Source organism: Schistocerca nitens, chromosome 3 (genome assembly GCF_023898315.1).
Source record: "Schistocerca nitens isolate TAMUIC-IGC-003100 chromosome 3, iqSchNite1.1, whole genome shotgun sequence".
In the NCBI taxonomy this organism is placed as follows: domain Eukaryota; kingdom Metazoa; phylum Arthropoda; class Insecta; order Orthoptera; family Acrididae; genus Schistocerca; species Schistocerca nitens.
The window spans coordinates 879,612,146-879,623,484 of record NC_064616.1 but is presented as its reverse complement, the minus strand read 5'-3'; the positions used below and the strand labels follow the sequence as shown (position 1 = coordinate 879,623,484).

General features: G+C 43.9%; 1 protein-coding gene across 3 annotated transcripts in view; it reads left to right on the top strand.

Moving 5' to 3' along the window:
• Positions 1 to 4,850: 4,850 nt before the first annotated feature.
• Positions 4,851 to 11,339, top strand: part of LOC126249798 (osmotic avoidance abnormal protein 3) — a 387,840-nt gene continuing 381,351 nt past the window's right edge. For all 3 annotated transcript variants that reach the window (XM_049951488.1, XM_049951490.1, XM_049951486.1), the window contains exon 1: positions 4,851 to 5,026. The gene's annotated coding sequence lies outside the window, so the exon portion shown is untranslated. The remainder of the gene's footprint in view (positions 5,027 to 11,339) is intronic.

Sequence of the window (11,339 nt, the reverse complement as noted above, 5' to 3'; positions counted from 1 at the left end):
GGCTGTTGATACACTTTCCGGGATGTGAGGTCGTGGTCCAAGAACTTTTCTGCTCCTTACGTTTCGTCCAGGACTGCGCTGGACTTCCTCAGAGGCGCTGCTCCGCTGAGTCTTGCCGACTGACTGGTCGGGTGTCTGAGAGCGACTTATATATTGTGAGAAAGGGGGATGTGGTTCAGGTGACACGTGATGAGCAGTGATAATCCATAGCAAAGATAAGGTTGACTATCGATTTCCACCTTGTCAAAGATAAAAATTGTTAGCAATTTTGTTGAGCCACTGTCCATATATCGCTAAGTTTCATAGCCTCCTTAGCGATATATGGACAGTGGCTCTACAAAATTGCTAACAATTTTTATCTTTGACAAGGTGGTAATCGATAGTCAATCTTATCTTTGCTATGGATCATCACTGCTCATCACGTGTCACCTGAACCACGTCCCCCTTTCTCACAACATATAAGTCGCTCTCAGACACCCGACCAGTCAGTCGGCAAGACTCAGCGGAGCAGCGCCTCTGAGGAAGTCCAGCGCAGTCCTGGACGAAACGTAAGGAGCAGAAAAGTTCTTGGACCACGACCTCACATCCCGGAAAGTGTATCAACAGCCATAGGGGTTACACTCGTCTGATGTGAGATGTTCCCCGGGTGGTCCATCGAGGGCCGAACCGCACCATAACCCTGGGTTCGGTGTGGGGCGGCGGAGGGGTGAAGTGGACTACGGTAGTCGTCATAGGATTGTGGACCACTGCGGCTGCGGCTGCGGCGGGGACGGAGCCTCTCCGTCTTTTCTAGGTCCCCGGTTAACATACAATACAATACAAAACAACCTCATAGGAAAACAAAATGCACCATGACTCTTTACAGACCATTGTGTATTGTTGATCAAGGCAGCACCAGCGACGTTGATGCAGAGAGATAAAACTGTTGGGAAACACGAGTTGCCTATACATGTGGTGTCTGTTCTTTCGAACAAGTCCGAAGGCGAGGACAGCCAATGATCACTTCAGTGCGGATGAACACCAAGCTCGAACTCTTACGAAAATTGGCGAAATGTGGATAAGTTGAGAATTTGGGTCTAATGGGAAGCATGCTAGGGTAGCGCATGCAGTGACGCTGACCGCTGTATCTGGATGGCGCAGTGGTCAACACATCAACCTAGCAAGCAGGAGACCATTTGGACCAGGACAAATTTTGAACTTTCCCCATTGATTTGAATCATTGTTTCTAGGCAGCTAACGTTATTAATTCCTTTGTGCCTTGAAACACGAATTGCTTATTCAAGCCGACGTACCCATTGAAATATTCAGTTCTTGTCATTATCTCAAAACGTTCAGTTAAGGATCCCCTACCATCTATATACTTTTGAGCGTAAGCGTTTCGGACGTTCTGTATGTCGCTGCAGACGAATGCTGAGAAATTTTCTTCAAGAAGACTGCGGACGATTTCGTGCTCAGCTTTGTCCAGATGTGCTATTCTTCTGCCACTAGTCATTGCTATGCGAATGGGACTATAAAGCCAAACTTTTATCTCCATTTCGACAGCACGATTCAAAGGAATAGCTTACAACGAGAAAAGATTGGCGGGACCCTAGAAGTATAATGGGTGGTCCAGTGATCGTGACCGGGCCAAATATCTCACGAAATAAGCATCAAACGAAAAAACTACAAAGAACGAAACTCGTATAGCTTGAAGGAGGAAACCAGATGGCGCCTGAGTTGGCCCGCTAGATGGCACTGCCATAGGTCAAACGGATATCACTGCGTTTACATATTCGTGTAGTACGTAAAGAAATATGAATGTTTTAGTTGGACAACTTTTTTCGCTTTGTGATAGATGGCGCTGTAATAGTTAAAAACGTATAAGTACGTTGTATCACGCAACATTCCGCCAGTGCGGACAGTATTTGCTTCGTGATACATTACCCGTGTTAAAATGGACCGTTTACCAATTGCGGAAAAGGTCGATTTCGTGTTGATGTATGGCTATTGTGATCAAAATGCCCAACGGGCGTGTGCTATGTATGCTTCAGCCACATGTGAAACGTCAGTCACGACCCGCAACAAATGATGAGATCCAAGTAGCTGTCGTGGCTAATCCGCACATCAGTAGCAGACAAATTGCGCGAGAATCGGGAATCTCAAAAACGTCGGTGTTGAGAAAGCTACATCAACCTCGATTGCACCCATACTGTATTTCTATGCACCAGGACTTGCATGGCGATGACTTTGAACGTCGTGTACATTTCTGCCACTGGGTCCAAAAAAAATTTCGGGACGATGACAGATTTTTTGCCCGCGTTCTATTTAGCGACGAAGCGTCATTCACCAACAGCGGCAACGTAAACTGGCATAATATGCACTATTGGGCCACGGAAAATCTACGATGGCTGCGACAAGTGGAATATCAGCGACCTTGGCGGGTTGATGTATGGAGCGGCATTATGGGAGGAAGGATAATTGGCCCCCATTTTATCGATGGCAATCTCAATGGTGCAATCTATGCTGATTTCCTACGTAATGTTCGACCGATGTTCCTACAAGATGTTTCACTGCATGACGCATGACAGAATGGCGATGTACTTCCAACATGATGGATGTCCGGCACATAGCTCGCGTGCGGTTGAAGGGGTATTGAATAGCGTATTTCATGACAGGTGGATTGGTCGTCGAAACACCATACCATGGCCCGCACGTTCACCGAATCTGACGTTCTTTCTGTGGGGAAAATTGAAGGATATTTGCTATCATGATCCACCGACAACGCCTGACAACATGCGTCAGCGCATTGTCAATGCATGTGCGAACATTACGGAAGGTGAACTACTCGCTGTTGAGAGGAATGTCGTTACACGTATTGCCAAATGCACTGAGGTTGACGGACATCATTTTGAGCATTTATTGCATTAATGTGATATTTACAGGTAATCACGCTGTAACAGCATTCGTTCTCAGAAATGATAACTTCACAAATGTACATGTATCACATTGGAACAACCGAAACAAAATGTTCAGACATACCTAAGTTCTGTATTTTAATTTAAAAAACCTACCTGTTACCAACTGTTTGTCTAAAATTGTGAGCCATATGTTTGTGACTATTACAGCGCTATCTGTCACAAAGCGAAAAAAGTGCTCCAACCAAAACATTCATATTTCTTTATGTACTACACGAATATGTAATAAAAAATGGGGGTTCCTATTTAGAAAAAAACGCAGTTGGTATCCGTTTGACCTATGGCAGCGCCATCTAGCGGGCCAACCATAGCGCCATCTGGTTTCCCCCTTCAAGCTAAACAAGTTTCGTTGTTTGTAGTTTTTTCGTTTGACGCTTATTTCGTGAGATATTTGGCCCGCTAACGATCAATGGACCACCCTGTATACATTCGAATGTTACTGCTGCTGCATGAGAAGGCATGAACTTATTGTTGTGTTGTGTTACAGGCATAGAGTGTAACCTTATCGTTTTCTGGTTACGTTTAGGGCTAGTGCCAACTAGGTGCGTAAACCCGCGACAAAGCGTTGCACGATTTATCACGCGCAGAGCAGTGGCGGACGAAACGGTCGGCGGTTGTCTTGCAATGTCAAGCGACGGAGCACGAGCTACAAATCAGTTTGAATCTTGCGATCTCTCTTGCCCTGTAAACTGCACTACGTAAAAACTAACTGAGGCAGGAGTGGAGGCGTGCTGGTGTCACATGCCAAACCTGAAAACGAATATGCGGGTGGAGTTTCATGGTTCAAATGGCTCTAAGCACTATGAGACTTAACATCTGAGGTCATCAGTCCCCTAGACTTAGAACTACTTAAAACTAACTAATGTAAGGACATCACACACATCCATGCCCGAGGCAGGATTCGAACCTGCGACCGTAGCAGCAGTGCGGTTCCAGACTGAAGCGCCTAGAACCGCTCGGTCACAGCGGCCGGCCTGTTCTGTAGAAAAGTAATACATTTTACACTGTAACGACAGTATAACTGTCAAAGATGCTAGACAGTGGCGTTTCTTCACTCAGATGTTCTTCCTGAAGAACACATCAGTCCAGACAACACTCAACGCAGCATTAACGATGAAACGGAAAGCTTTGCTTCTGATGACTCGAATGAAACCTGTCGTAGTGAAGAGCATTTTACCAATGATGGAGATAATTTAGAAGAATATAGATGATATTCAGAGACAAGCGTCACAATATGAAACCCAGGCAACACTTACAATGCAAAAAAAAGTTTCAAGCGCCCGTACAGAAGTAAGATTCAGAAGATGAATTATGATGAGAAGTTACTTGAAATTGAAAATACGAAGCTTTCCCTTATTCAAGAAAGGCCTTACAAAGTGAGTATAGTTAATATCAGTTTTTGATGACTATGTTGCTACATCTGTGTGAAGTTTCTTCGTCTAGCACACTCTGATTTGATCGGACGACATCGTCAGCAAAGGACGCGCTGTTGTCGCGCAGTGTGACGCACAACGTGCAACGATCTGTCACATATTTACGCATACAGTGGACACGTAGCCTTAGTTTGTCAAGGTCATTGCCTGTCAACTTGAAATCGATCAACGGTAGAACTTCTGCGCAAGTGTAATTTCCCCGCTCTTGTCAGCAACAAAATAATTTACGTAATATTCTTAGAAGAGGAATAACAGCATGATATGTTAACTAGTATTTAACATGTGAAATCAAGTATGTATAAAAAAGTCTGTGCGGAAATGTAAAGTGAAATGCATCCGTAATTCGCCAGCGGAACTGTTGTCGCAACGTCTCTGGGGATCGATACGCGCATGCGCAGTGACAGCTACATTCCAGACGGTTATTCAAAGGCGGCTAAAACAGCGCACACCGTCGACGATTTGAACGCTCGCTAGCCGCTGGAAAGGATCATGTTCGCCGAAGTCTGACTGTGCCAATTATTCTCTTCGGAAGCTTACAGAGATGCATTTAGTAACAAAGATGTTCCTGACAGCAGACCAATAACATTGTAACATAACTATACAGTACAAATTTCCCTTGAAAAAGAAACATCGTCTCAGGTGAGTTTGATACCCGACTTTTTGGTACGGAACTGGCGGGGATATATCTATTTCATAAAATTACTCCATGCTACAGCATTTCTGTTTCACTGCTTCCTTCACGCGTTATAAATGCTATGTTTTGTTAAAGCACGATCGTTTGACTAAAATCGCACATCACACTATTTTGTTAACAGGTATACGATTTCCTGATCATATACGATATCTCACAATGCCACAAGTAGTACATGTCAGGTGGATAGTGATATTTATATTTTAAATGTCTCTGATGTAACTACGACATGGCAAAAAGATCAGATAAATATATCGCCGTCAATTCGAAATCACATAGTCATCTGTTTTGGCGCATTTGATGGCGTACTTGTATGCAAGCTCTAAAGTCAAGGAAAAATTTACGTAGCAAGTGTATACAGAAGCGTTATTTTCTGTAACAGCTGCTAAACTGTGGCAAGGCCGCAGTCGGATCTTTGGGTACGACTCACGACCCTCAGGGTCAGCTCCGCATCTTAATGAAGCAAGGTGGCCACGCGACGTTGCAGAGCAAGGTCGCCTGAGCCAAATCAGCTGTAGCAAGCTTTGGCGTTTCGAAACAAGCGGAGCGAGGAATTTCGCGGAATTTGAAAAGCGCTTTACGTTCCTTTAGGGTCCGAGTGTTTTGTTCCTATATGGCTCTAGAAGTCCAAATTTTCAGATCACATTACTCACTTTGAGGAGCATTGCTCACGAAAAGCAAAGGAGAGGTTTCGAATTCGGCTGTGGCACACAGTTCAGTCCTCCGAGAAATTTCATTATTCGCGCAATTTAGCAACTAGGACTAAGAATTTAAAGTGATTCATCACTTAAATGTCTAGCTATCATGAGTTAAATTCAGACAAAGTGAGGTACGCCGCTGAACTCTGAATGTTCGTCGTGACACGTAAATTAAAATACTGATGCTTTTTGCAGAGAAATGGATTTGAGACCTTGCTAGACGTTCCGAATGTGGTTTACCGTGTTTTCCTTAAATCAACCGATACGAATGCTTGGATGATTTCTTACATAAATCAGGGCCGCTCCCTACAACTGATTTACCTCCGCCTAGAATCACTACATCCTTGACAAAAACGATAAAATCTAAGCTGCTTTTTTCGTTAAACTTGTGTCTATTGTTTCCTTTCATTTCATTTTGGGAATAACGTGTTTTCTGCTGGTATTATGTTACACTATGAAGCTTTCAAATATCTGGGTTCGAGTATCGCTGCAAAACATAGTTTCAGCCCCTCAGATATATCCGAATATCTCAAAGCATGGAACTTGGGCATTGTGTGTCACGCCCAAGTAGACTGTGGGGGACTGTAATATGTACGTGTGTGGATGCACATGTGTGCATGTGTGCATGCGTGCGAACACGCGCGTTTGTGTGTGTGTGTGTGTGATTGTGTATGTGTGCAATTGCATGACTGTAGGTTAAGTTATGCGCTACGTTTGTGCTAGACTTCATATCGAGACTTTGTATTCAACTCAGGAAGTTGGCACACATTCTATTGATTAGCAACTATACGTTACATTTGATGAACAAAGACAGCTGATTAGACTACTTTTCGTTACTAGTATTATTTCCAACTAAATACAGCCTCAAAGCTCGGTTTGAAAAGCTCGATCACGGAGATGAACCATTCGATATGTATGAAGAACTTAACGGCTCGCTGAAGAGACTAGGAACGCATCATGTAGGGTCATATTACTCACTGGACTTCATGTAAATGTTCAGTCTCTGGTAACTGTTGAATTAAGGACACTTACTCTCAGACTTTCTCTGTTTCTTACTCTTCTCTCTCTCTCTCTCTCTCTCTCTCTCTCTCCCTCCCTCCCTCCCTCTGTCTCTGTGAGATGGTGCCACACTCCTGGCGTACGACTATTACTGCATTTTGTCCACCCCCAACTCTTTTACGTTAATCAGCACTACGCAAACTCCGTTATCTCCAATTCCTCTTTGATCTGAAAATGGCTTGATCGATTGCAAGAGTGGGAACAAGCCAGCACATAAATAGTCTTTCCTGCTGCTTCTCAAACCAACAACAGATGTGAGCACAGTGTTTTGCTACAAATATTGATACAAATCCGTGAACTATTTCTTTGGATTTTTTTTGCCATTGTTAAGGAAGGACGTCATTCTTTTCTGCCTTGACACACGGTTCTATCAACTAGTCTTATGCTGGCCCAAATGGCTTTTCTTTGTACCTCAGTCTGTCATAGCTCGTAATAAAGGATGCTTGGAAAACTAGGCATTTTTCGGTTTTGTGAATTTATCGATATCCATCTACATCCATGCTCCGCAAGCCACCTAACGGGGTGTGGCGGAGGGTACCCTGAGTACCTCTATCGGTTCTCCCTTCTATTCCAGTCTCGTATTGTTCGTGGAAAGAAGGATTGTCGGTATGCTTCTGTATGGGCTCTAATCTCTCTGATTTTATCCTCATGGTCTCTTCGCGAGATATACGTAGGAGGGAGCAATATACTGCTTGACTCTTCGGTGAAGGTATGTTCTCGAAACTTTAACAAAAGCCTGTACCGAGCTACTGAGCGTCTCTCCTGCAGTCTTCCACTGGAGTTTATCTATCATCTCCGTAACGCTTTCGCGATTACTAAATGATCCTGTAAAGAAGCGCGCTGCTCTCCGTTGGATCTTCTCTATCTCTTCTATCAACCCTATCTGGTACGGATCCCACACTGCTGAGCAGTATTCAAGCAGTGGGCGAACAAGTGTACTGTAACCTACTTCCTTTGTTTTCGGATTGCATTTCCTTAGGATTCTTCCAATGAATCTCAGTCTGGCATCTGCTTTACCGACGATCAACTTTATATGATCTTTCCATTTTAAATCACTCCTAATGCGTACTCCCAGATAATTTATAACTGCTTCCAGTTGCTGACCTGCTATTTTGTAGCTAAATGATAAGGGAGCTATCTTTCTATGTATTCGCAGCACATTACACTTGTCTACATTGAGATTCAATTGCCATTCCCTGCACCATGCGTCAATTCGCTGCAGATCCTCCTGCATTTCAGTACAATTTTCCATTGTTACAACCTCTCGATACACCACAGCATCATCTGCAAAAAGCCTCAGTGAACTTCCGATGTCATCCACAAGGTCATTTATGTATATTGTGAATAGCAACGGTCCTATGACACTCCCCTGGGGCACACCTGAAATCACTCTTACTTCGGAAGACCTCTCTCCATTGAGAATGACATGCTGCGTTCTGTTATCTAGGAACTCTTCAATCCAATCACACAATTGGCCTGATAGTCCATATGCTCTAACTTTGTTCATTAAACGACTGTGGGGAACTGTATCGAACGCCTTGCGCAAGTCAAGAAACACAGTATCTACCTGAGAACCCGTGTCTATGGCCCTCATAGTCTCGTGGACGAATAGCGCGAGCTGGGTTTCACACGACCGTCTTTTTCTAAACCCATACTGATGCGGAAAATGCTCTCGTTTCCGTGGTGCAAGGTATCTTCGACGACCATGAGACAACATCAACTGCGATATAGTGCGCTCTGAATGGTTCGTTAGCAACGTTGTGATATAATGAGACAGGTAGGAGGAAAACCGCGTTACGTGCGTGGCCAGACTCGGCCGATAGTATGCAAAACGCCAATACCCCGCATGTCAATACAGGATACACAACAACAGTATTTTCTGTAGATCTGCCAATCCGAAATGATTGCAACAGCATCTCCCGTTGTTGGACAAACACCTTTCGGAGGCCAACCGTGTTCTGCTCTGGCGATGTTGTTGCATTGTTTCGGCCACCAGTATGTCACGAAGTTTAACAGTACGTTGATATGCGACATGACTTGCGGAAGTCGAATTTGCGGAACAATTATTCGCTGCCGTCTTTAAATGTTCGACCTAAATCGATTTTCCTAGCTCAATCAAATATACGTTTTCAGAGCGTCAGCTGCTTTACGCAAACGGTATCTGTAAACCAATTTTTCGATTTCGTCTGTACAGTGAATTACGGTTCTCAAATGGTCAAATGTGTGTGAATTCCTAAGGGACCAAACTGCTTAGGTCGTGGGTCCCTAGACTTACACAATACTTAAACTAATCTATGCTAAGAACAACGCACACACCCATGCCCGAGGGAGGACTCGAACCTCCGGCGGAAGGGGCCGCGCATTCCGTGACATGACGCCTCAAACCGCGCGGCCACTCCGCGCGGCTGCGGTTCTCAATACTTTCGTAATGTTTATAGTGAAGAGAGAGTATGTTTCGTTTGTGTGTGTTTGTGAACTCACACGGAGTAGGAGGTTCCACAATAAAAAATGGTTCAAATGGCTCTGAGCACTATGGGACTCAACTTCTGAGGTTATCAGTCCCCTACAACTTGAAACTACTTAAACCTAACTAACCTAACGACATCACACACATTCATGCCCGAGGCAGGATTCGAACCTGCGACCGTAGCGGTCGCTCGGCTCCAGACTGTAGCGCCTAGAACCGCACGGCCACAAGAAAAGATGTTTAAAAATCTTATCCACGACAATTAATGTATCATAAGCTGTTTTACTAACCCAGTCCAAAGTACAGTCGTACTGGAAAAAGTATGCAGTGTACACTGGTGAAAGATTATTGTAGTCAAACGTTTTGAAGGTCTGTAATGGCTAGAAAATATCCTAATGATTAGATATGTTTATGTTCTTGAGCGTAAAAAGAGCAAATATTTTGATGATAGCTACTGATAGTGTACGCAGAGACAACCCTAGCCCATCCGTTCTCGGGTTGAAGTACTTTCTTGGCGCCCCTGATAGGTTAACCAGCTAAACCAGCCCCACCATTTAAAAAATTGTTGGGATGCTAATTTTGTTTTAGTATTTACACAAAAACAAATTTATTATTTACTTTAGAAAATTTAGCTTTCACTAAATTCTTGACAAACTAATGTCAGTTCAGTTTACGGGAGGGTCCAACTGAACAAGTGAGTCACAAGTGTTTAGAAGTCTGTCACTCATACAGTACATATCTTATTTCCAGTTACATCTCTCTTCTCTTCTCTTCTCTTCTCTTCTCTTCTCTTCTCTTCTCTTCTCTTCTCTTCTCTTCTCTTCTCTTCTCTTCTCTTCTCTTCTCTTCTCTTCTCTTCTCTTCTCTTCTCTTCTCTTCTCTTCTCTTCTCTTCTCTTCTCTTCTCTTCTCTTCTCTTCTCTTCTCTTCTCTTCTCTTCTCTTCTCTTCTCTTCTCTTCTCTTCTCTTCTCTTCTCTTCTCTTCTCTTCTCTTCTCTTCTCTTCTCTTCTCTTCTCTTCTCTTCTCTTCTCTTCCCTATACATAGTGTGTCTCTCCTAAGAGTGGATCACAGGATCCCGGGTTCGAATCCCTGCTGGGTTGGCGATTTTATTCGCCTGGGGACTGTGTGTTTGTGTTGTCCTCATCACCTCATCATCTTTGGGGTAGTGGCGAGACTGGAAATGGAAAGATTGTAACTTGTACGGGCGCCAATTACCATGATGTTGAGCGCCCTACAAACCAACATCATCATCATCTTCTCCAAAGAGTCGTCTCGCACATTTTCTCTGGTGTTTCGGCAGATATCTGCAATTTCGTTTTTGCATTATGTAGCTGAAGTCAGGCCAAACAATTACTGCTCGCCACGTCTTCCATGCGACGGCCAGTGTCAGCAGAAAGTGTCGAATTTTATGTGCCCATTCGACAGAGCACCCCCAAATTAGTCAAGTCGTTTTATCAGCATGTATTAAAAGGGACATTAAAACACGAAGAATAAATAGCAATCCAGCAGCGACTCAGTAGAGCTGCATGTTTGGCGCTAGCAGTCAGCGCGGACCAGCGCAGTGCTGTCGCTGCTCGAATATATATGGCAGCGAAACTTGGTACATATTCTAGTGCGTTACCTCAGAAGCAATTTACGCTGAAAAAAAAAGAGTTCTAATTTTGGCCACCAGGTGCAAATCTGGCGCTGCGAATGCAAGAATGACATATAAAGATGTCCCCATGTGTAATCGACTACGAACGATACATGGACAGACAAGGTCAAACAAGAGAGAAAAAGCACAATGTTGATTTTAATATTAACCACTGCTAACACAATCCTCACAGTATGAGCACTAGAGACGCCAACTAGATGCTGCATTCATAAAACGACGTATTAACAGTTGCTCGCAGCAGTTGTGATGGTATCTGAGCCACGTGTTCCTATGTACTGGCCTTCATATCAGGTAGGGACTGAATGTCTCCCTGGCCAACACGATCTTTTAGATATCCCCAGAGCTAAAAATCAGATGGATGCAAATCAGGCGATCTGGCAGG